The sequence below is a fragment of the Oryctolagus cuniculus genome, chromosome 18 (assembly GCF_964237555.1).
Source record: "Oryctolagus cuniculus chromosome 18, mOryCun1.1, whole genome shotgun sequence".
Taxonomy (NCBI): Eukaryota; Metazoa; Chordata; class Mammalia; order Lagomorpha; family Leporidae; genus Oryctolagus; species Oryctolagus cuniculus.
In genome coordinates this window covers 36,663,712-36,688,013 of record NC_091449.1, presented here as the reverse complement: position 1 = coordinate 36,688,013, position 24,302 = coordinate 36,663,712, and the positions used below count along the sequence as shown (strand labels likewise).

Genomic DNA, 24,302 nt, shown 5'->3' with positions numbered 1-24,302 from the left:
GCTCTGTGTCTCTCCTCTCTTTCATTCTGCCTTTCAAGTTAATCAATTAAAATAAGATTTTTTTTAAAAGCTGAAATCCTTACTATGACTTAAAAATTCCTATTGAGAGCTATTCACCTCCATTGAACAGCTCTATGACCTCATCTCCTATGTTTCCCTCTTGCTTACCCTTTGGCTTCAGCCACGTAGGCTTTCTCAGGTCACTAAGAATACAGGCATGAGAGAGTGATGTCAGCCAAAGAGAAGAATAGGCAGCTATAAACATCCATTTCTCAAAAAAGAATTAAAATATAAACATAAAAAGCAAGCAGGAACTGTCAGAATCAACTGTATCAGAACTCTGGAAAATAGCAAAAGGTTTATATCAACCAACAGGATACCAAGAAAAGAAAAAGGCCACAATAATAACAAAATATTCCTAGCAATCAATTCATATTTAAGCACTGCCTTAAATATGCTCAGAGGTAATGTAAACCACAGCCCAAGAATGAAAGGAAACTAGAAAAAGGACAAATTAATAAAATGAAAATATCAATATGGGGGAAGAACAATGAAAATGTACTAAATAGAAATTCTGGAGCTAAAAAGTACAGTAACTGAAGTAAATTCACTATAGTGGTTCAACAGGAGATTTTAAAAAAGAACCAGCAAGCCTGAAGAAAAAGCAAAGGAAATTCTCCAGTCTGAGGAAAAGAAAAATAAGTGAATAAAACTGAACAGAGATCTACCTAAGCAGATCTTATAAGTGACACAACATAAGCAGATCAACATATAAATTTTATGCATCCAAGAATGAGGAAACAGAGAAAACACAGAAAGAACAGAAAAATAAAAGCGAAAGACTCCCAAATTCGATAAAAGACATGAATCTTATATATCCAGGAAGCTCAACAATCTCCAAGCAGGATAAACTCAAAGGCACTCACACCAACACACAATGTAGTCAAAATGTCAAAAGACAAAAAAATAACCTTAAAGCAGCAAAAGAGAAAGACTCCTAATTACTAGAGATTCTCAAAAAGATTTGCAGATTTCTCATCAGAAGCCAATAAGGTCAAAAATCAGTAAGTGTTCAAAAAAAAAAAAATCATTGACCAAGAAGTCTATATCCAGGAAACCAACCTTCAAGAATAAGATTTTTGGGGCTGGTGCTATGGCACAACGGGTTAAGCTGCTGCCTGCAGTGCTGGCATCCCATATAGGTACTGGTTTGAGTTCCTGCTGCTTCACTTCCAATTCAGCTCTCTGCTATGGCCTGCGAAAGCAGTGAATGATGGCCCAAATACTGGGCCCCTGAACCTGCATGGGAGACCCAGAAGAAGCTCCTGGCTCCTAGCTTTGGATCAGCCCAGCTCCAGCCATTGCAACCATCTGGGGAGCAAACCAATGAATGGAAGATTCATTCTCTCTCTCTGTTTCTCTGAAACTCTGTCTTTCAAATAAGTAAATCTTTAAAAAAAAAAATAGAGATTTTAAAACATTGTAAGAAAAACCAAACCTAACATTATCAGTAGAGCTGTCTTAAAAGAAATCCTTAAGGGAGACCAATAAGATGAACTGAAAGAGCACTAAAAGTATCTTCAGGGATGGGGCTGACGCTGTGGCGCAGTGGATTAACGCCCTGGCCTGAAGTGCCAGCTTCCTATATGGGCGCCAGATTGAGACCCAGCTACTCCATTTCCAATCCAGCTCTCTGCTATGGCCTAGTAAAGCAGTAGAAGATGGTCCAAGCCCTTGGGCCCCTACATCCGCATGGGAGACCCGAAAGAAGCTCCTGGCTCCTGGCTCCAGATCAGCACAGCTCTGGCCGTTGAGACCAACTGGGGAGTGAACCATCGGATGGAAGACCTCTCTCTCTCTGCCTCTCCTTTGTGTGTAACTCAGACTTTTAAATAAATAAAATAAATCTTTAAAAAATAGAAAATAAATAAAAGTATCTCAGGGGGCAGCATGTGGCATAGGGGGTAAAGCCATTGCCTGCAACACTGGCATCCCATATGGGTGCCAGTTTATGTCCCAGCTGCTCCATTTCACATCCAATTCCCTGTTAATGGTCCGGGAAAAGCAGCAGAAGATTGCTCAAGTGCTTGGGCCCCTGTCACCCCGATGGGAGATCGGGATGATATTCCTGGTTTTGGCATGACTCATCCCTGGCCATTGTGGCCAACTGGGGAGTAAACCAGCAGATTAAAGGCTTTTCTTTCTCTTTGTCTCTCCCTCTCTCTGACTCTGACATTTAAATAAATAAATATTTAAAAGTATCTAAAAGCCATATAAAGAAACAAAGTAGGGGCCGGCGCTATGGCGCTATGGTGTAACGGGTAAAGCCGCCGCCTGCAGTGCCGGCATCCCATATGGGCACCAGTTCGAGTCCTGGTTGCTCCACTTCCTATCCAGCTTTCTGCTATGGCCTGGGAAAGCAGTAGAAGATGGCCCAAGCCCTTGGGTCCCTGCACCGGTGTGAGAGACCTCAAAGAAGCTCCTGGATCCTGGATCCTGGATCCTAGCTTTGGATCTGCCCAGCTCTGGCTGTTGCAGCCAGTTGGGGAGGGAACCAGCAGATGGAAGACCTCTCTCTCTGCCTCTCCTCTTTGTGTAACTCTTGACTTTCAAGTAAAATAAATAAATCTTAAAAAAAAGAAAGAAAGTACATCAGTAAAGGTAGGTAAATATAAAGGACGGTATCACTGTACCTTTGGCATGTAACTCTTCTTCAATGAGCACACCATGTACTAAAGATCTAATTGTTGACAATAACAATATAAAGGCAAAAAGACAGATGTTTAGGAGCAGAATGTCTATACTACAGAAGCTAACTTGGTATTTATATAGATCGTTTTATGTTTTGTTAATTACAATCTCTGAAATAACTAGTAAGGAAATAACTAAAAAAAAATTAAAAATGAGAAGAAGGAAATCAAAACTATAAAAAAATCAAATGAAAAATAGGCAGTAATGGATAAATTAAGAAACCAAGAGCATACAAAATGTAATAAAGCAAATAGCAAAATTACAGAACTAAGTTTCCCTATCAATAATTTATTTGAATGTAAATTAACTTCTCTATTTAAAAAGAATAGAATGAATAAAAATAAAACCAGATACATGGTCCATCTCTATGGTATAAGAGGCTCACTTTAAATTCAAAGCCATGGGATGAAAGGATGGAAAAAGAGATTCCATGCAAACAGTAAGCAAAAGAGCTGAGGTGATTTATTGTCAAACAAATAGATTTTAAGTAAAAAATGGTTACAAGAGACAAAGCAGGACATTACATATAGATAAAAGATTCCGACTGTCAAGACAACACAACAATTATAAACATATATGCACATAACAGATCCACAAGATTTATGAAACAAAAATACAAAAACATGGAAAGAGAATTCTACAATAATAGTTGGGCACTTAGATCCCATTTTCAATAAGGATAGAACATCAATAATGAAATAAAAGAACTTGAACATTATAAACTGTTTAGACATAAAATACCTATATAGAAACATTCTACCTCACAAAAAGCAAAATATATATTCTTCCAAAGTACACGTGAAACATTCTCCCACATGGGATATCTGGATGGCATTCCTGGCTCCTGGCTTCGGTTAGGGATGCTGTAGCAGGCAAAAGAATGTGTTCTCTCTCTCTCTCTCTCTTCCTCTCCCTCTCCAATAAATTTTTTTTTTTTTTTTTTTTTTTTTTTTTTTGACAGGCAGAGTGGACAGTGAGAGAGAGAGACAGAGAGAGAAAGGTCTTCCTTTGCCGCTGGTTCACCCTCCAATGGCCGCCGCTGCAGCCGGCGCACCGCGCTGATCCTGGCAGGAGCCAGGAGCCAGGTGCTTTTCCTGGTCTCCCATGGGGTGCAGGGCCCAAGCACCTGGGCCATCCTCCACTGCACTCCCTGGCCATAGCAGAGAGCTGGCCTGGAAGAGGGGCAACCGGGACAGAATCCGGCGCCCCAACCGGGACTAGAACCCGGTGTGCCGGCGCCGCAAGGTGGAGGATTAGCCTATTGAGCCACGGCGCCGGCTCCAATAAATTTTTTTATAAATATACAATGTTGGGGCTGGCACCATGGTGCAATAGGTTAATCCTCCGCCTGTGGCACCAGCATCCCATGTGGGCGCCAGTTCTAGTCCCAGATGCCCTTCTTCCAATCCAGCTCTCTGCTATGGCCTGGGAAAGCAGCAGCAGATGGCCCAAGTGCTTGGGCCCCTGCACCCACGTGGGAGACCAGGAAAATGCACCTGGCTCCTGGCTTTGGATCGGCACAGCTCCAGCCATAGTGGCCATCTGCGGAGTGAACCAATGGAAGGAAGACCTTTCTGTCTCTCCCTCTTATTGTCTGTAATGCTACCTTTCAAATAAATAAAAAAAATCTTTTTTTAAAAAAAGAATATAAAGTGTCTTTTATGGTCCCAGTAGAATAAATCTAAAAAATCAATAACAGAAGCCCAAACAGAAAACACACAAATATATGGAAATTAAACAACACATTCTTAACCAAATGGTCAAAAAAGAACTATCAAGGGATATTGGAAAATACATTCAGATAAGAAAATGGGGGTGGGTGTGCTATGGCAAATTGAGTAAAGCCACTGCCTGCCTGAATCTAAAATTTAAAACCTCCAAAGAAAATTCAGGACCAAATGTCTTTACTAATGAACACTACCAAATATTTAAAGAAATGATACCAACTCACAGAAATGAAGAGGTAGGAACACTTTCTAATTCATTTTATGGGGGCCGGGGCTGGCCCTGTGGCGCAGCGGGTTAATGCCCTAGCATGAAGCGCCGGCATCCCATATGGGCGCTGGCTCGAGATTCAGCTACTCCACTTCCAATCCAGTTCTCTGCTGTGGCCTGGGAAAGCAGTAGAAGATGGCCCAAGCCCTTGGGCCCCTGCACCCGTGAGGGAGACCAAGAAGAAGCTCCTGGCTCCCGGCTTTGGATCGGCACAGTTCCGGCCGTTGCAGCCAATTGGGGAATGAACCAGAGGATGGAAGACCTCTCTCTCTCTCTGCCTCTCCTCTCCGTGTAACTCGGACTTTCAAATAAATAAATAAATCTTTTTAAAAAAATTCATTTTATGAAATCAATAGTTCTCCAACATCAAAGCCAAATAGTCATTATAAGGAAGAAAAAAAGAGAGAGAGAGAGAGAGAGAGAGAGAGACCCATGAAAGACAAATACCCCTTTGAATGCAATGAATATAAACGGAAATGTCCTCAACAAAACATTAGCAAACCAAACCAAGCAGCATATTAACAGGGTTATATATATGGCCAAGGGGCCCACACTATGGCTTACTGGTTAAAGTCACCGCCTTTAGGGCAAGCATCCCCTACAGATGTCAGTTCAAGTCCTAGCTGCTCTCTGCTAGGCCTGGAAAGCAGTAGATGGCCCAAGTCCAAGGGAGACCCAGAAGAAGCTCCTCGCTTCAGATCAGCCCAGCTCTGGCTGTTGTTGTCATTTGAGGAGTGAACGAGTGGATTGAAGACCCCTCTCTCTCTGCCTCTGCCTGTGACTCTACCTTTCAAATAAACAAATACATCTGTCAAAAATTTTTTTAAAAAATTATAATGGCCAAGTAGGATTTATCCCAGGCTTGCCACACACACACTGAAATACAGATTAATGGAATGAAGGAAAAAAAACACAAACATATGATCCTTTCTACTGATACAGAAAAATAAAAAAGTGACAAAATCAAACATTCTTCCAACATTCTTGGATAACAAGAATTCTCAATAAAATAGGACTAAAAGAGAACTTTCCCAACATAAAACAGGCCATATATGAACACCTACAGTTAACATACCCCAATGGTAAAAGTGTGAATGTTTTTGCCAAGATAAGGAACAAGACAATGATGCCTTTTAAAACCCTTCTACTAAATAAAGAACCAAAAGATCTAAATAGAGAAACTGGAAAAGAAAATACAAGCATCTAATTAGAATGGAAACAGCCCAACTATATAAATAGATAACATGATCTTAAATGGAGAAAACTCTATAAACAATCATACAGCTCAAAACTGGTGGTGCTAATAAAAAAATTCAGCAAATTCAAAGAAACCAAATCCACCTATATCTTATTAATGTAAGGTTAATATTAATTCATAATGTTTTATAATTAACTAATCTATAATAATTTATCTTCAATGTAGTCTTTACTTCTGCTATGAAATCTTAAAATAATTTTCATTTATTTGGGTTTTTTTTAATTTGAAAAGGAGAGGGAGGGAGAAAAAAAAAAAGAGCTAAAGCTCTCTTATCCCCAATTCACTCCACAAATGACCACAACAGATAGGACTGGGTCAGGTCAAAGCTAGGAGTCCGGAATTTAGGTAGCAGAAAACCCATGTACTGCTGCCTCCCAGGGTATACATTAGCAAAAAGCTGGAACCAGAATCAGGAGTAAAGCTGGCACTTAAATCAAGGCATTCTGTAATGGGATGCAGGCATTCCAAACAGCATCTTAACTGTTAGACTAAATGCCTGTCCCCACATGCGGAAATTTCTCTATGCTTCTAGGCAATCTCTTTACAGTTATTTTATACTATGTTTCTTCAAACATTCAATCCTAAAGTGCTCATGCTTACCCAGGGACAATCTTACCTTCTAAGATTTTCTAACTGGAATTCACAAATCACCTTTTCAGAGCATGTATCTGTCTTTTTATTAGCCCCTTTTTCCTTTCAGCTGTTCATAGAAAGGGAAGCACAATGGCCTGCGCTGTGCCACAGGAGGTTAAAGCTATGGCCTGCAGCACCAGCATTCCATATGGGTGCAGGTTGGAATCATGGCTGCTCCACTTCTGATCCAGCTCCCTGCTAATGCGCCTGGGAAAGCAGCAGAGGATGGCTCCAGCGCTTGGGCCCCTGCAACCATGTGGGAGACTAGGAGGAAGCTCCTGGTTCCAGGCTTTGGACTAGCCCAACCCCGGCTTTGTAGCCATCCAGGGAGTAAACCAGCAAGTGGAAGATCTCTCTGTCTCTCCTCTCTCTATAACTCTGCCTTTCAAACAATATTTTTTAAAAAAGGAGAAAAAGAAAAGTAAGAATACCTCTAAGTACCATTCCATCTAGCCTTTCAAAGGAACTTGCGCCTATACATATCCCATCTTTCTCCAGGATATTTAATCATTCCCTTGCAATTGCCTACTTCCCTTCTAACTTTAAACATCAGCAGATCCTACCTTAAGAAAAATGTACAAGCCCAATCTTCCTAAATTTTTTAAAGATTTATTTATTAATTTGAAACTAAGAGTTAACAGTGAGAAAGAGAGAAAGAGGAGAGAGATCTTCCATCCACTGGTTCACTCCCCAAATGACTGCAATGACAAAGGCAGAGCTGGGCCAGGCCAAACCCAGGAGCCAGGAGCTTCATCTGGTTCACCTACATGGGTGCAGGGGCCCAAATTCGTGGGCCATCTTCTGATGCTTTCCCAAGCACATCAGCACAGAACTGGATTGAAGGTGGAGCCACTGGGACTCGAACCAGTGCCCATACAAGATATCAGCATTTCAGACGGCAGCTTAACCCACTCCATCACAGAAACTGACATCCCAACATCCTAATTCTATCCTTCAATACCAAATACTGAAAATAAGTAATTCACTGCCTCCATTTTCTTTTTTCTTTTTGACAGGCAGAGTTAGTGAGAAAGAGAGCGACAGAGAGAAAGGTCTTCCTTTTTTCCGTTGGTTCACCCCCCCAAATGGCTGCTACAGTCGACGCGCTGAACCAATCCGAAGCCAGGAGCCAGGTGCTTCCTCCTGGTCTCCCATGTGGGTGCAGGGCCCAAGCACTTGGAGCATCCTCCACTGCCTTCCTGGGCCATAGCAGAGAGCTGGACTGGAAGAGGAGCAACCGAGACTAGAACCCGGAGTACCAGTGCCGCAGGCTGAGGATTACTCAAGTGAGTCACTGCACCGCCCAAACTACTTTACTTCTAATCCAGCTCCCTACTAATGTCCTGGGCAAAGTAGCAGAATATGGTCCAAGCACTTGGGCCCTACCACCCAAGTGAGAGACTTGAATGAAGTTCCTGGCTTCCAGCTGGCCCAGCCTTTGCTTTTTCAACCATCTGGGAAGTGAATCAGTATATCAAAGACATCTCTGGGGGTCAGCACTGTGGTATAAGGGGTAAAGCCACCACCACTTGCAGTGCTGGCATCCCATACATGTGCTGGTTAGAGATCCTGCTGCTTCACCTCTGATCCAGCTCTCTGCTATGGCCTGGACAAGCAGTAAAAGATGGCCCAAGTGCTTGGGCCCCTGCACCCACGTGGGAGAACCAGAAAAAGCTCATGGCTCCGGGCTTCGGATCAGCCCTGTTCTGGCTGTTGCGGCCAGATGGGGAGTGAACCTGCAGGCAGAAGAGCTGGCTCTCTCTCTCTCTCTGCCTCTCCATAACTTCTTCAAATAAATAAATAAATATTAAAAAAAAGACTTCCCTCTCTTAATCCCTCCCTCCCTTTCAAATAAATCTTTTTAAAAATAAAATAAAAATTTAAAAATGTACCTAGACAATCCAATGCATTCTCAATTCCTCCTGTCTTTGACCACTTTTTAATAATATTTGCCACCACTAACCAAAGTGATAAGAGGCTATACACAAATATTATCTTTTATATGAAGCTGCCAATCACCTCTGTGACCCCATTTAACATATACCATTTAGGCTCTGAGTATTTTAAGAGAACCTTATGACTTATTTATCTCAGGTACCAGCTACCACCCTGCTTGGTCCACAGAAAAGTTATTTAAACATTTTCTGAACGGATTTCCTTGCTTTTCTGATTGATTTAAAGTTTAATAGCTATGTTTCTACATTGTGAATTCATGTCTACCAAATTAATTTACTTAGCATTTCAAATTAAACCTTTTTTTTTTTTTTTTTTTTTTGGACAGGAAGAGTGGACAGTGAAAGAGAGAGACAGAGAGAAAGGTCTTCCTTTGCCGTTGGTTCACCCTCCAATGGCCACTGTGGCCAGTGCACCAAGCTGATCCAAAGGCAGGAGCTAGGTGCTTCTCCTGGTCTCCTATGCGGGTGCAGGGCCCAAGGACTTGGGCCATCCTCCACTGCACTCCTGGGCCACAGCAGAGAGCTGGCCTGGAAGAGGGGCAACCGGGACAGAATCCGGTGCCCCGACCAGGACTAGAACCTGGTGTGCCGGCGCCGCAAGGCGGAGGATTAGCCTAGTGAGCCGTGGCGCCGGCCCGAAATACTATAAATTTCTTAAAAAATGTTTTTTTACTATTGGTACAAAATAAGGATATAAAACCCAACTTCCTACTATGTGGTTTTTTTTTTTTTTTTTTTTTGACAGGCAGAGTGGACAGTGAGAGAGAGAGAGACAGAGAGAAAGGTCTTCCTTTGCCGTTGGTTCACCCTCCAATGGCCACCGCGGCCAGCGCACCGCGCTGATCCGATGGCAGGAGCCAGGTACTTATCCCGGTCTCCCATGGGGTGCAGGGCCCAAGCACTTGAGCCATCCTCCACTGCACTCCCTGGCCACAGCAGAGGGCTGGCCTGGAAGAGGGGCAACCGGGACAGAATCCGGCGCCCTGACCGGGACTAGAACCCGGTGTGCCGGCGCCGCTAGGCGGAGGATTAGCCTAGTGAGCCGCGGCGCCGGCCTTCCTACTATGTTAACAAGACTATGGTGTATCTTAGTGCCCTTCTTGAAGTCTCTAACTTAGATATAGTAAGAAAACAACAATTTGAATATGTCTTTATAATGATGTTCTCAATTTCTGACAAATTTCTAGTAACATCAGGAATAATGCAGATTTTTTGTCACAGTCTTCCTCTTCCTTCCCCAGGACCTTTCTTCAAATATCCTACGTATTTCACCTACTAGCTGTCAATTCACTTTGGCCGTAAGTTCTCTATCTCCTTCAAGAAAATGTCTTTAATAGATATGTATTTTTTCATTCTTCACAAACCATATTCCTAAAATGGTATACTATTCCATTTATTTTAAAAGCTAAACTTATTTAAGGATCAAGAAGACAGTGTCACTTGCCAATGGACTATAACTTCAAGAATATAAAATGCATGTTCTCTTAGAATTGATGTTATCTAAACAATACAATATGGGTATTCACTTTTTGACTAAAAATCTTTCAACTTATAGTCCTTCATATGGTATCTCATTTGAATAGAACTAGCTATTCATTATCAAATATTTATCTTTGATAAAAAAAAACTAAAGATTTATCAAACATATCATTGTGTTAATCAGACAACATAGCTGAATGTGGGATAACCAGCCCTCTCATACACTGCCAAGAGGAGTGTAAACGGGAGCAACAAATTTGGAAAACTGTAAGACACTATTGTAAAGTTGAACATATGCATATGTGTGACCAGGTTTTCTACTCCTACAAATATGTATTTAATACAATAAAATACATACAGGAATGTTCACATCCATATTATTCCTAATTCCAAACTGTAAATAAGTTCATCATACATTATAATCAACAATGAGAATGAAAGAACTACTCCTGCACAGGAAAACACAGATCTGTCTCACAGAAATAACGCCAAACAAACACACACTATATTGATTCTATTTAATAAAGTTTAAGAATAGGCAAAGCTAATCAATGGCTTTAGAAGTCAGGGTAATGGTTACCTCTGGGGAAGTAGAATGGGATTAACAATTAGGTATATCATGGGGCCGGCACCGTGGCATAGCCAAGTTATACTGCCACCTGCAATGCTGGCATCCCATATGGGCACCAGTTTGAGTCCCAGCTGCTCCACTTCTGATCCAGCTCCCTGCTAATGCACCTGGGAAAACAGCAGCAGATGGCCCAAATGCTTGGGCACCTGCACCAACATAGGAAACTCAGAAGAAGGTCCTGGCTCCTGGCTTTGGCCTGGCTCAGCCCCAGTCATTGTAGTCATTTGAGGAATGAACCAGTATGTGGAAGCTCACTCTCTCTCTCTTTCTGTAACTCTGCCTTCCAAATAAATCTTTAAAAAAAAAATCAGGTATATGAGAGACACTTATGAGTGGCTGAAAATGATAGCATACTATTTTTTTTTTAACTTTTGTGGTAGTTTCAGAGATGTGTTTACTTTGTAATAAATCACAGGCCTATATATATGAATCATACACTTTTTATATATGTCTGTTACACCTTAACAAAAAGTTTTTTTAAAAACTAATGAACAAAATGAAGCTTAAGTAAGTAAACACTTATAAATCAACATATAGAGCATATGTCACTAAAAAACAAAACATTGGGAAAGAAATACAAGATGGTCTCTGTCATAACTTAAGTAAGAACTGTAAATCATTGACTTACATTCACCAAAGCAGAATATGTATACTTTTATATCAATATATGATAAGGTATTTCTGAAATAATCTTTACTAATATTAAAAACCTCAAGCAATTCCATTTGCATAAATTGATTCAATTATAACACATAGTCCAAATAAGTATACTAAATTTGTGATTTTCAATTCTCAGATTTGTTTAGAGAAAGGTGCTAGTTCCCTGAAAGGAAAGAAAAAGGCTTAATGAATAAATATTTAATTGCCTTTTTAAAGATAAACATTACAAAGATAGAAACAGAATTAAAAAATCTCCAAAGCAAACTTTATGCAAAATATATGAAACATAACCATTATCCTAACCAATTTTCTTTTTTTGTAAAAGAGAGATATACTATCTTTCTGAAGCATTTATCATTGATTTCCAATAGAATAAAATTTAATCTACTTTACAATGCTGCTGACTAGTCAGGTGAGCTAAACTGAAATGACCACTAGACAAGAAAGGTAATCTTTTTTTCAGGTTTCAAACCACATTCCTTAGTAGCTATAGCAATGTTTAAAATTACTAGAAAAAGTTTTAAAGTTTGGTAAAAAGAGAACAAAATATAATTATTTGCTTAGTTAACTTCACTTACGACAAAATGTAAGAAACATCAATTTCTGACACCTATTTGTAAGTTACTAGTAATGACTTACTAGTATTTACTTCAAAGCATCATTAAATAAGTCACATTAAAAATTACAAATTCAGGGGCCGGCGCTGTGGTGCAGCGGGTTAATGCCCTGGCCTGAAGTGCCGGCATCCCATATGGGAGCCAGTTCAAGACCTGGCTGCTCTACTTCCAATCCAGCTCTCTGCTATGGCCTGGGAATGCAGTGGAGGATGGCCCAAGTCCTTGGGCCCCTGCACCCCCATGGGAGACCTGGAAGAGGCTCCTGGCTCCTGGCTTCAGAGAGGCGCAGATCTGGCCGATGCAGACAACTGGGGAGTGAACCATCAGATGGAAGACTTTTCTCTCTGCCTCTCCTCTCTCTGTGTAACTCTGACTTTCAAATAAATAAATATTTTTTTAAAAAATTACAAATTCAAATTCAGCCCACCTATGAGCCAATAACTAAAGAATGCTACTGTTCTAAGAATAGCAAGACCACAAAACACTGTTACTGTTTACCATCACCCAACATGAAGGATGTTTCAAAAGTTTTGTTGGAAGTGTAAACTGCTATAAAAAACTGCATGGATTTAAAAAAAAAATGTTCACATTAAAATAATCTTTTAATTATTATCTTTTTGAAGTTTGTTTTTTTTTTTTTTTTTTTTTTGGACAGGCAGAGTGGATAGTGAGAGAGAGACAGAGAGAAAGGTCTTCCTTTTGCCGTTGGTTCACCCTCCAATGGCCGCCACGGCTGGCGTGCTGCAGCCGGCACACCGTACTGATCCGATGGCAGGAGCCAGGTGCTTCTCCTGGTCTCCCATGGGGTGTAGGGCCCAAGCACTTGGGCCATCCTCCACTGCCTTCCCGGGCCACAGCAGAGAGCTGGACTGGAAGAGGGGCAACCGGGAAAGAATCCGGCGCCCCGACCAGGACTAGAACCCGGTGTGCCGGCACCACTAGGTGGAGGATTAGCCTAGTGAGCCGCGGCGCCAGCCTTGAAGTATCTTTATACCTACCCATGTAATAGTGCATAGGTTGCCTATCTCTATGCAAAATGCTGGCACGGAAGATTTTAGTGCATATACATAAAGAGATACCTTGGGGATGGGACCCAAGTATACAGACAAAATCCACTTATATTTCATATACACATAGCCTGAAGGTACTTTTGAACAGTAGTATAAGTGTACCTACGGTTTGAATGCAATCCAACATGAGGTTAGGTGTGAAATTTTCTATTTGTAGTGTCATGTAGATACTCAAAAAGTTTCAGGTTTTTGATTAGGGATGTTCCATTTGTATTTTTTTGGTATCTCTCACGAAAACCTTTTATCTAATATAACCTGTATCACAAAAATATTCACAACAAAACCTGAAAACTGAACTGCACTGTTAAAAGTTATGATCATCTCTGGTGTAAGCATGGTGGGAGTGAGTTAAGCCAACCCGTATGACAACTATATCCCATATTGGAGTGCCAGCTGGAGTCCTGGTTACTCCACTTCTGATCCAGCTTCCTTCTAGTGAATCTTTGAGCAGCAAACAATGCCTAACATCTTGGGCCCCTGCTACTCACAGAGAAGACACTTCCTGGCTTTGGCCTGGTGGAGCCCTGGCTGGGCATTTATAGATGGACAGTGTGTGTGTGCCATTCTGCCTTACAAGAAGATGAAAACAAACATTAGAAAACAGGGGCCAGCATTGTCGCGCAGCAGGTAAAGCTACCACCTGTGATACTGGCATCCCACATGGGATGTAGCTGCTCTACTTCCAATCCAGCTCCATGCTAATAGCCTGGGAAAAACAGCAGAAGATGGTCCGAGTACTTGGGTCCCTGCCACCCATGTGGGAGATCTGTATACTGCTGGCTCCTGGCTTTGGCCTGGCCCAATCCTAGCTGTTGTGGCCATGTGGGGAGTGAACCAGAGGATGGAGGATCTCTCTCTCTCTCTCTCTCTCTCTCTATATATATATTTATATATATAACTTTGTCTAGCAAATAAACAAACATTAGGAAACAAAACCATCTCAGTTTTTCTAACATAAATATGAAATTCGCTTCTTCCTCTCAAAAGACACTATGACCAGTCATCATATGGTATCACTTATACTGCTAACCTATACTGACTGAAGCATTTATCATTCACATAAAGGTAGATTCTATCTTTTTTTTTTAAGAGGCCAGTATTGTGGCACAGTGGGTTAAGCCACAGCCTGCAGTGCCAGCATCCTATATGGGTGCTGGTTCAAGTTCCAGCTGTTCCACTTGTGATCCAGCTCCCTATTAACACACCTGGGAAAGCAGTGAAAGATGGCCCAAGTCCTTCAGCCCCTGCACCTACATAGGAGACTAGAAGAAGCTCCTGGCTTCAGCTTAGCTCAGACCCAGTTGTTGAGGACATCTGGAGAGTGAACCAGCAAACTGAAGTGTTCTCTCTCTCTCTGAAATTCTGCCTTTTAAATTAATAAATCTTTAAAAAAATTATCCAAAAGGCAGAGTTAAGAAAGAGGGAGAGACAGAGAGACAAAGAGAGGTCTTCCAGCTTCTTGTTCATTCCCCAAATGACAGAAACAGCTAGGGCTGGGCCAAGCTGAAGCCAAGAGCTTCATTCAGGTCTTCCATATGGGTGCAGTGGCTCAATCATTTGGGCCATCTTTCCGCTGCTTTCCCAAGTACTTTAGCAGGGAGCTGGATCAGAAGTGGAGCATCTAGGACAAGAACAAGCACCTATGTGGGATGTCAGGCAATGGTTTTACCGGCAGCGCTGCAATGCGGGGTCCCGATTCCACCTACTGAAGAATTTTGGTGATGGTGTTCAAACACTTGGTTTCTTGCCAAACCTTTATTTCCCCTCATCTTCATCTCAGTAAATCACATGCCACCATCTACCTAGTTCCTTAAGATAGGAACCAGAAACTCTGTTTAAAAAAAAATTATTTATTTATTGGAGAGACAGAGAGCACAAGCATGCTCCCATCTGCTGGTTCACTTCCCAAATGCTCATAGTGGCTACAGTTAGCCAAAGCCAGAAGCCAGGAACTCAATCCAGGTTTCCCACAGCAATTCGATACTTGAGCCATCACCATACATATACCTGTAGGCATATACCCTTTTATTTTCTCCTTTATCACTACAGCTGCCACCTGAGTTCCAGTTACCAAGATGTCTCAGCTAGACAACTACAATATTAGAGTATCTTTGCTTTCAGTTTTGCTTAAAGTGAGATCTTAAAAATATAAATTCTTGCCTTATAGCCTTCAAACATTTTTCTCTCTTCCACAAAACTCCCTTCCCTCTTTATCCATCTAGACTCTTATTATTTCAACTTCAATATCAACACCTGAGAAGCCTTCTCTGGCCACACGTTCTAAAATCCTCCCCAATTTTTTCTCCTAACACTGTTCTTTCCCTTCACCGAGTTCATCACAAGCTGTAATTTAACATTTGTTTGTCTGCTTGTTCTTTATTTATCTCCACTGCTAAACTGTAGGCTCCATGAAGGCAGAGATCACTTATTATGTACTTAATAATTACATACAATAAAGGGATCACTTAAGATGTACTTAATAAATCTATGCAATGAGTGAATGAACATAAATGACCTGCAGTCCAGAGAATAAATTAGAGCTGAAAATGGTTTTCCCTTCTCTGGGTTTCCCACTGTCACCCAATCAGCTTTCTAGCTGTTTGTAAGAAAGAAGCAAAAAGTGTTGTGAAAACATAAAGGCAAGACAAGGGGGCACGTCAGGAAGCTCTACATTATAGGTAAAATGAGTGAGACAAATAAAACTAAGATCTCATGAAGAGAAACCCCTAGGGACCACAATGACAAGAGATGATTTTATTCACAATGTGGAATTTGACCTGAGCATTCAGAGTCTGGTAAAATTCCAAGAAGTAGAAAGTAAGGGAGTGAAGCCCAAATAAGGAAGTAAACAGAGGCATAAAGTACTAAAAGATAGTTATAAAACCAGTAAGTAGCAACTTTTAGTTATGAAGTGAATAAGCACAAAAAAGCAAAGCTTACATAAGAAATCTGTATCCCATGCTAAGAATACAATTACAAAGCACTTACTAGGTTAAAAATAAAAACATCCTATAAGTGCCCATAAATCTGACTCCAATTTTTGGCTTTTAAAGATTTTCAAGGGACCGGCGTTGTAGCATAGCGGGCTAAGCCCCTGCCTGAGGTGCCAGCATCCCACATGGGCACTGGTTCACGTCCTGGCTGCTCTTCTTCCAGTCCAGCTCTCTGCTATGCCTGGGAAACCAGTGGAAGATGGTCCAAGTGGGAGACCAGAGGAAGCTCCTGGCTCCTGGCTCCTGGCTTCAGATCAGCCCAGCTCCAGCAGTTGCAGCCATTTGGGAAGTAAACCAGCAGATCGAAGACCTTTCTCTCTGTCTCTCCCTCTGTCTATAACTCTACCTCTCAAATAAAATTTTAAAAAAAGATGATTTCAAACACTTATAACATGCCTTCTCTAGTTTTCACCCTGACCAACCACCTCATTTATATAGTCTTACCTATTTTATTCTCTGTAAGAAGCTGATCTATTATTTCAGTCATATTTTCTTTACCTTTACCTTTACAGACTCTGGACATCTCTACAATTTCTTTATTCTTAGGTTCTTTAATCAGCTTTTTCTTCTAGCACTATATTCACATCAATGATAAACACATCTAAACTTTTAGATAACCTAAAATGTTCATATTACCAACATCATTCTTTAATTATTGGTAAGTTCAATAGATTCCACTTCTAAATCTAGAATATTACAGTTCCTGCCTCTAAAATTTCATACAGTAAGCCTCTTCTTTAGTTCTGTCTTGATTCCACAGGTAAGCTACATTGCTTTGGCACATAGCCTTACTGTAGGAAAAATTTCAGTTGCATTAGATAAAGGCTTTGAAGTTAAAGATACTTCCCAGTTGGAAATTTTACAGTTTCTTTAATTTTATCTTCTCATAGGCTTTTCCCATTGAATATATTTACTAATCTTTACTCACACTTATCCACTTGGAAGTTTTTCTCTTAAAAATGTTCTTTTTCCATGAGGTTAACCATATCATCATTTTAAACTATCTGCCTTTTCATATATTTAAAATTACTAAAAATACTATGTTTGGGGGCCAGTGTTAGGGTATGGCAGGTTAAGCCTCTGCCTGTGATGCCAGCATCCTATATGGGTGCTGGCTCGAGTCCTAGCTTTTCTACTTCCTATCTTGCTTTCTGCTAATGTGCCTGGGAAAACAGCGTAAGATGGCTCGGGACCCTACACCCATGTGGGAGACCTTGAAGAAGCTCCTGGCTCCCAGCCCAGTCCTGACCAATACAACTATTTGGGGAGTGAACCAGTAGATGAAAATCTCTATCTGTGTGTGTCCTCCTAACTCTGCCTTTCAAGTGAATAAAAAAATCTTTAAAAAATAGTACTTTTTGGGCTGGCACTGTGGTGTAATAGGCTAAGTCTCCACCTGCAGTGCCAGCATCCCATATGGTGCCAGTTCGTGTCCCAGCTGCTTTTCTTCCCATCCAGCTCTCTGCTTATGGCCTGAGAAATCAGCGGAAGATGGCCCAAGTGCTTAGGCCCCTGCACCCACACGGGAGACCTGGAAGATGCTCCTGGCTCCTGATCCACTCAGCTCTAGCCATTGCAGCCATCTGGGGAGTGAACCAGAGGATGGAAGACCTCTCTGTCTCCCCTCTCCCCCCTTTGTAGCTCTACTTCTCAAATGAATAAATAAAATCTTTAAAATAATATAATAGATCTCATAGGATACTTACAATCCCAAAATTAAAAACCAGAGAAAACTGAGTTTAATACAAAAGAAAACTAAGGCTCATAAGAGCCAAGAAACTTGACTACAGCAACACAGTTGGTTAAATGACACTTCTGATTCTCCTCTAAGCCAAAAAGTTTTACTGGATACACTAGCACAGCTATTTTCTATTTTCTAATATTGTTTCCTATACCCTTAGGACATCATCTTCTCCTAGCCAATTGCAACTGTTTTTAACTTCAATATCCATGAGAAAGTCACACTTAGCCATAGGAGAGGCAACTACTTCCCCTACCCCAGAGCATTTTGTGTATTTATTATATGTGGTCTACAGGGAATGTCCCAAGGCCTGAGACCTGCCAATACTTTGTAGTACATTGTAACTGTTTAATGTGAAATATTAAAACCGCGTAAGAAACAGAAAAGTCTTCAAGGATACATCACACAGGTTTAACTTGCTTTGAGCAATAGATGTTTCTCATTTAGCAAACACTTGTGAAATATATAGATAAGGCTCTGTGCTGCCCACTGTTCACTAAAAGTTGCATCTAAATTAAAGTCTGGAAAACCCAAGAAGACATACTACTAGGACCATTATCTGCATTGCAATACCCCTCCCCCAAACAAACCTCCTCCCTCTGCAATGTGTGATCCTCCCTCAAGCTCGCCTCTGTAAATTCAAGTGTTTGCAGACCTAATGGGTCTTTTAAAACTACCTGTAAAATCAGGCAGAATTTAGCAGAGGATAACATTACAAAAGAGAAGCCCTCTGTTCCATTCCAGGTCACAACTGGTTAAGCAGAACTGGAGAATTTAAAATCAGAGGAAAGAAGGGGTGAAATGTAGAGTGCAAAACGGAGAAACTAAGTTGTGATAGCGATTTTGTTAATGAAGATAAACTTTATTAAATACAGGGGAATTCTGAGATGGTCCACATAAATGAATAAAAGTCATAATGGTGTCAAATTGTAGGCTTCCAGGAAAGTAACTGTATAACACTGTTAATAGGACTTTAAAAAATAATTCTTGTCTACTTTGTTCGGAAAAGTTTTATTTTTCTTTAAAAAGAAAAAAAGGAAAACAAAACCAAAAAAGGAACAAACAGAAACCACTCTCTGAGCTGGCGGCGGCGACAGGCCAATCAGACACCCAGGCTTTCCGGGTCGAGCCTGGCTTTTGGGATGCACGTCCCCAAGGACAGCCCGGAACCACCCATCACGTCCCACACCCAGGAACCAAGAGAGCAGCGGCAGCCGCCGCACACAGACAGCGGCCGGCGGGGTGCGGGCCACGCCGCAGACGCGGAGGGGCCCTCGGGGCTGCCCTGGGGCGAAGGATCGCAGGGAAGGCAGGGCAGTCGGCAACCAAGAGGCCAGGCCTGGGAAAGCGCCGGGGGCGTCCCGTGCTCCGGGGCACCGGCGCTCGCGCGGGACGCCCTGTCATGAGTCACGGAGGCGAGACAGCGGCGGGCGGGGGCAGCGGCTGCAGGATGGAGGGAAGCCCGATCCTCAGGAGGGATCCGAGCCCACGGGGAGGCCCTGCCCACCACCCTGCCCTCGCCTCCATCCGACGCAACAGGCGCGGCGGCCGGGTCTCGACCCCAGGGTCTGCGGGCTGGGGGGGCGGGGGCAGCAGCCCGCAGCCATGACAGGCGCGGGGCGGGCCGCGGGCTGGCTGGGCCGCACGTGCGGGCAGCGCCCCCTCCCCGGCCTCCCCGCGCGCCCGCCGTCCCCGGGCGCGGGCCCCTCACCTCCAGCGGCGGCGCGGCCCGGCCTGCCCCGACCCTCCCCCCCTTCCCCGGCCGAGAGGCGGCGGCGGTGGCAGCGGCGGCACGTACTCACCGCCGCTCGCTGGCTCTCGCGCTTCGCCATGACTGAGGCGCCCCCGCCGCCCCCCACCTCGACCGAGACTGACACGCGCGGCTGGCCGGGTGGGGGCGGCCTCCAGCGACCACCCGGCTGACAGAACCCGCCCCCGCCTTTCCCCACCAGTTGAGCGGCAGCCGCTGCCCTGCAGTGCCCCCGGGCTTCCTCCCCACGCCTGAGGCGGCGGGTGGCAGCGGCAGGCGGCGGCGGCGGCAGCAGCACTTACCGGCGGCGCGGCCAGGCCCCCCTGTCAGCGCGGGGCCGGGAGGGAGAGGAGGGGGGAGTGAAGGGGCACCGCCTCCCCCGCGCCGCCACGCACCCGCCTGATTGGCCCAGTTCACTCCCCCAGCACGACCCCACCAGCCCCTGCGAGCGGCACTCCGGCAGCTCCGGCGCTCTATTTGCATATTTGTGCCCGTGCCGCTGATTGGCCCGGGCGCGGAGGGGCGGCCGTGACCGCCGCAGCTCCCGCCGGCCCTCCTGCCGCGTCGGGCAACCCGGGAGGGAGGATCCCCCCCTCGCCGCTCCACTTCCTCGCGGCCTGGCCCGACCTAGGGCGGAGGGCGGCCGGAGGTGGGGTCGCCGCCCTGCTCCAACATGGCCCCGCCGCGCCGCAGACCCAATCGCCGGCGCGGTTACTCCCGCAGCCCCGGGCGGCCCCGGGGCTGGGAAGGGTTGGGGCCGGGCGCCCTCTGGCCGGAGCGCGGGGCAGTGCAGTGGCCCGGGTTCCCCCTCGCCGCCCGCTGCCCGCCGCCCTGCCGCGGCCGCCACGTCAGGCCGCGCCCTCGCGGCGGCCTCTCCCCTCGCGCGGCCCGCCCCGCAGCCCCGCCGCCACGTCAGGCCCCAGCAGGCACGCCCCGGCTGCGATCCGACCGGTGGCGGGGTCAGCGCCGAGGTCACTCACACGCAGGGCATCTCCGGGCCAGCCCGGGTCCTCCGAGGGTTTCCAGAGCCTCCCTTGGTAAACGACCGAGGGTTAGGACTCACGTTCTCCGTTCTCGCTGAGACGCACGGCAAGGCTCTGAAATCGGGTTTTGCACTGAGAGAGTTCGCGATGATGCAGCGATTCGGGTCCCGTGCTAAGTCCAGCACCTGCCGCGGAAAAGGCGCCAGGCCAGGGAGAGACCCAGCCCCAAGTCCTGATGGAGGGCGAGAGCGCACACATCAAGTCCTGGAGAGCCAGGGTTGAACCTGAGGTTCAGGCTCCCGTCCTAAACTGCACAGTTAGGAAAGGAAGAACAAACGAAAAAGGGGGTGGAGGGGGTGGGGGGGGCGGGTGACACTGGTTCTGAAGAGCAGAGTCGAACTGGAAAAGCACCGGCCTAGGAAGGCGTTGGGGCACCTGGGTCCCCTTTCCCTCTGCCACTAATTAAATGAGTGACCTACATTAAATTATAGCATGTCCCAGGCCTCGATTGTCCCTTCTGTGAAATGAGGAGGCTGGAAAAGTTTTCTAAAAAAGCCTTCCAGTTCTAAAATTCTGTGGGTTTTTTTATTTTCAGGCCTTGAGACAGCTTTACACCTAACTTAAAATGTTTTTAAAAAATTAAAATACGAGGTAGGCAAAACAATTGGAAGTTTGAACTTAAGACAGCCTCCTTAAGTTGAAAACTGTTTACCATTTCCAATCCAGCATGGGGGACCAGTCACATTCACCTTACAGCAACCTCTTGCAATTTCAACCTCCACCAAAGAGCATTACTGTGCAGGCTGGTTCATGCTGGACCAGAATGGAAGGGCTGCCCTATGCATACTGCTAGTGGCCAAGTGGTTTCATTCCTTGGATTCCCCAGGAAGGCACCCCAGAGTGGAGCTCCATGGAGCTGAGCAGTGAAGGGGCTGGGAGGAAACCCTGCGGACAGAGAGGTTATTACAGATACAGCCTTGATTTCCCCTCTGGGATACTTCGTAACAACCCCATTCCTTACAAGGCACACACAGTTCATCCCAGAGCTCCGCACACTACTTTTTGTGTGAATACTGCTCTAGACTGCAAATTCAACTTGTCGAGTCAAATTTGAGGCCAGTCACATCTCATTTATCTGGCATCATGGCAGAATATGATATCCCAGATAAATGAAGAATCTATTTAAGAACTTTCTGCTCCATCATGGAATGGAAAACTTATGTTTTCTAGAATACAGTTGCCTGAAAATTACTCATACTTGTGATTAAGTACTTGATAATGATCAACACTGTACACGCATTCTCTTAGGATCAATGAATGCCCTCGAAAGTATACAGAATTTGTCTTGATATAAATGGCCTCTACAATGCTGCTTGTCTTTTTTAATGTCTGCTTTTTTCTCTCCTTTCTCATTACTCAACGGGCACTTCTCACTTCCAACTGGCAACCATCTTTCCTTTGTTTTTGATGCTTCTACACTACTCAGCAACTAAGTTCATACAAAACAAATTTTAAATATTACTTCAGACTCTCAGCCTTTGAGTTATAATTTTCTGTAGAGCACTCGACAAGAGTTACAGAGAGTAGAGCCAGAGAGAAAAAGGTCTTCCATTCTGCTGGTTCACTCCCCAAATGACTGCAACGGCCAGAGCTGAGCTCATACAAAGCCAGGAGCCAGCAGCTTCTTCCAGGTCTCCCACATGGGTGCAAGGGCCCAAGGACTTGGGCCATTTTCCACTGCTTTCCCAGGCCATAGCAGAGAGCTGGATTGGAAGAGGAGCAGCTGGGACTCGAACCGGCACCCATATGGGATGCCAGCCAGCACTGTAGGCTGGGGCTTTAACAGCGCCAGCCCCTGGTTTTCACTTCTTAAAAAAACAAACAAACAAACAAAAACCTTATTTGAAAGAGAGAGCACTCCCATCCACTGGTTCACTCCCCAGATGCCTGCAAATAGCCAGGATCGAACCCACATGGGTGGCGGGGACTCATTTACTTGAACCATCGCCTGCTGCCTACCAGGGTCTGCATTGGCAAGAAGCTGGAGTCAGGAACAGGAGCCAATATTAGGCACTCTGACATAGGGATGTAGGCATCTTCACCACTAGGCAAAAAAGCCCGCACCCTCACTTGTTTCTCTTCTTTTTTTAAAACAAACTTTATTTGACAGAGTTAGACAGTGAGAGAGACAGAGAGAAAGGTCTTCCTTCCATTGGTTAACCCCCCAAATGGCTGCTATGGCCAGTGCTGCACTGATCCAAAGCCAGGAGCCACGTGCTTTTCCTGGTCTCCCACGTAGGTGCAGGTGCCAAAGCACTTGGGCCATCCTCCACTGCCTTCCCAGGCCACAGCAGAGAGCTGGACTGGAAGAGGAGCAACCGGGACTAGAACCCAGCGCCCAAATGGGATGCCAGCACTGCAGGCGGAGGATTAACCAAGTGAGCCACGGCACCGGTCACTTGTTTCTTAAATCTCAGTGAGTCTCTGTAAACTAAGGCTTCTGGATCTGTGAACTCTGGAGAAGTTACTGCAAAGGTGGCCCTAGATCTCAGAATTTAGGGACTGCATCAGTAAACAGTACCCTCTGCCACTGAAGTTACCAAGAATCAGTATCGTGAACAACATCAAAATCTAGGGGCATTGGCTTGCCAATTGCAATAAAATGTCCAAAGCGATGGGGCAGCCGTGCTCTCCAAGTTCCTTCTCTCCAGCCCATTCTGGAATGAGAAAGGCTGCAGTCCTGTGCAATGTCATCCCAAGTGGAAGGACCCATGAAAGCCCCTGCTCCTCCAGAGTGGTTCTCTGCAGGCTGCAGGGGACATGCGACCACACTGTGCCATTTACCAAAATTTGGTAGCACGCACTGTGCAAAAGGCTTGTATCTGTTACTTCATTTTATCTTCACAACCACTCAGTGAGGAAGGAATCCCCTCCCCAGCCCCCTGCCATTTCACATAGAAAAGGGCCCAAAATCTTGCCCTGATTACATAGTCATTAAATGACTAAAAAATATTCAAATGGAGAACTGTTTGGTTCCAAATGCCTATAACTTAACAATTTTGTGTATCCCTCCCTTCAGCCTGAGTTTACAATTCCATGTTTATCAGGCATGTTTATTTTAGTAACCAATTTGACAAGTTGGAAGGGGAATTCAGGTCACTAAAACAATATTCCACGATGCAAATCTGTGGAATTTTCCTGCAAGTTTGAGAAATGTAAGCCAAGGCTTTAGAACCTATTTGCTTTTGGGGAAAACTTATAGAATTAAGATTATGAAACTGCAACCTAAGGATTAAACCCTACCTCAGCGAGATCTGCAAAAGTAATAACTTTGGGGCTGGTACTGTGGCACAGCAAGTAAAGCCGCCACTTATTGGTGCCACATCACATATATGCATCAGTTCCATTTCCGGCTGCTTCACTTCTGATCCAGCTCCCTGCTAGTGTGCCAGGGAATGCAATGGAAGATGGCCCAACTGCTTGGGCCCCTGCACCATGTGGGAGACCTACAAGAAGTGCCTGGCTCCAGGCTCCAGTCAGACCCAGCCCTGGCTGTTGCAGCCATTTAGGGAGTGAACCCTCAGATGGAAAATCTCTCTATGTCTCTTCCTCTCTCTGTAACTGTGCCAAGCAGATAAATAAATGAATCTTAAAAAAAAAAAAAAAAAAAAAAAAAAAAAAACAAAAACAGTAATACCTTTGATGCAGCAGGTTAAGCAGCTGCTTGGGACGTTTGCATTCCATATCAGAGAGCCTATACTGAGTCTCAGCTATTCTGCATGTGCA

The 24,302-nt window shown here is 44.4% G+C and overlaps 1 protein-coding gene across 30 annotated transcripts in view; it reads right to left on the bottom strand.

Moving 5' to 3' along the window:
- Nucleotides 1-24,302, bottom strand: part of CHD9 (chromodomain helicase DNA binding protein 9) — a 284,556-nt gene that overhangs the window by 180,986 nt on the left and 79,268 nt on the right. For 6 of the 30 annotated variants that reach the window (XM_070063514.1, XM_070063527.1, XM_051846760.2 and 3 more), the window contains exon 1: nucleotides 19,836-20,162. The exons of 11 other annotated variants lie outside the window; for them this stretch is intronic. The gene's annotated coding sequence lies outside the window, so the exon portion shown is untranslated. Of the gene's footprint in view, nucleotides 1-19,585; nucleotides 20,163-24,302 lie in introns of those variants that run through there. 13 more of the 30 variants (XM_070063505.1, XM_070063511.1, XM_070063512.1 and 10 more) reach the window with 7 other exon arrangements.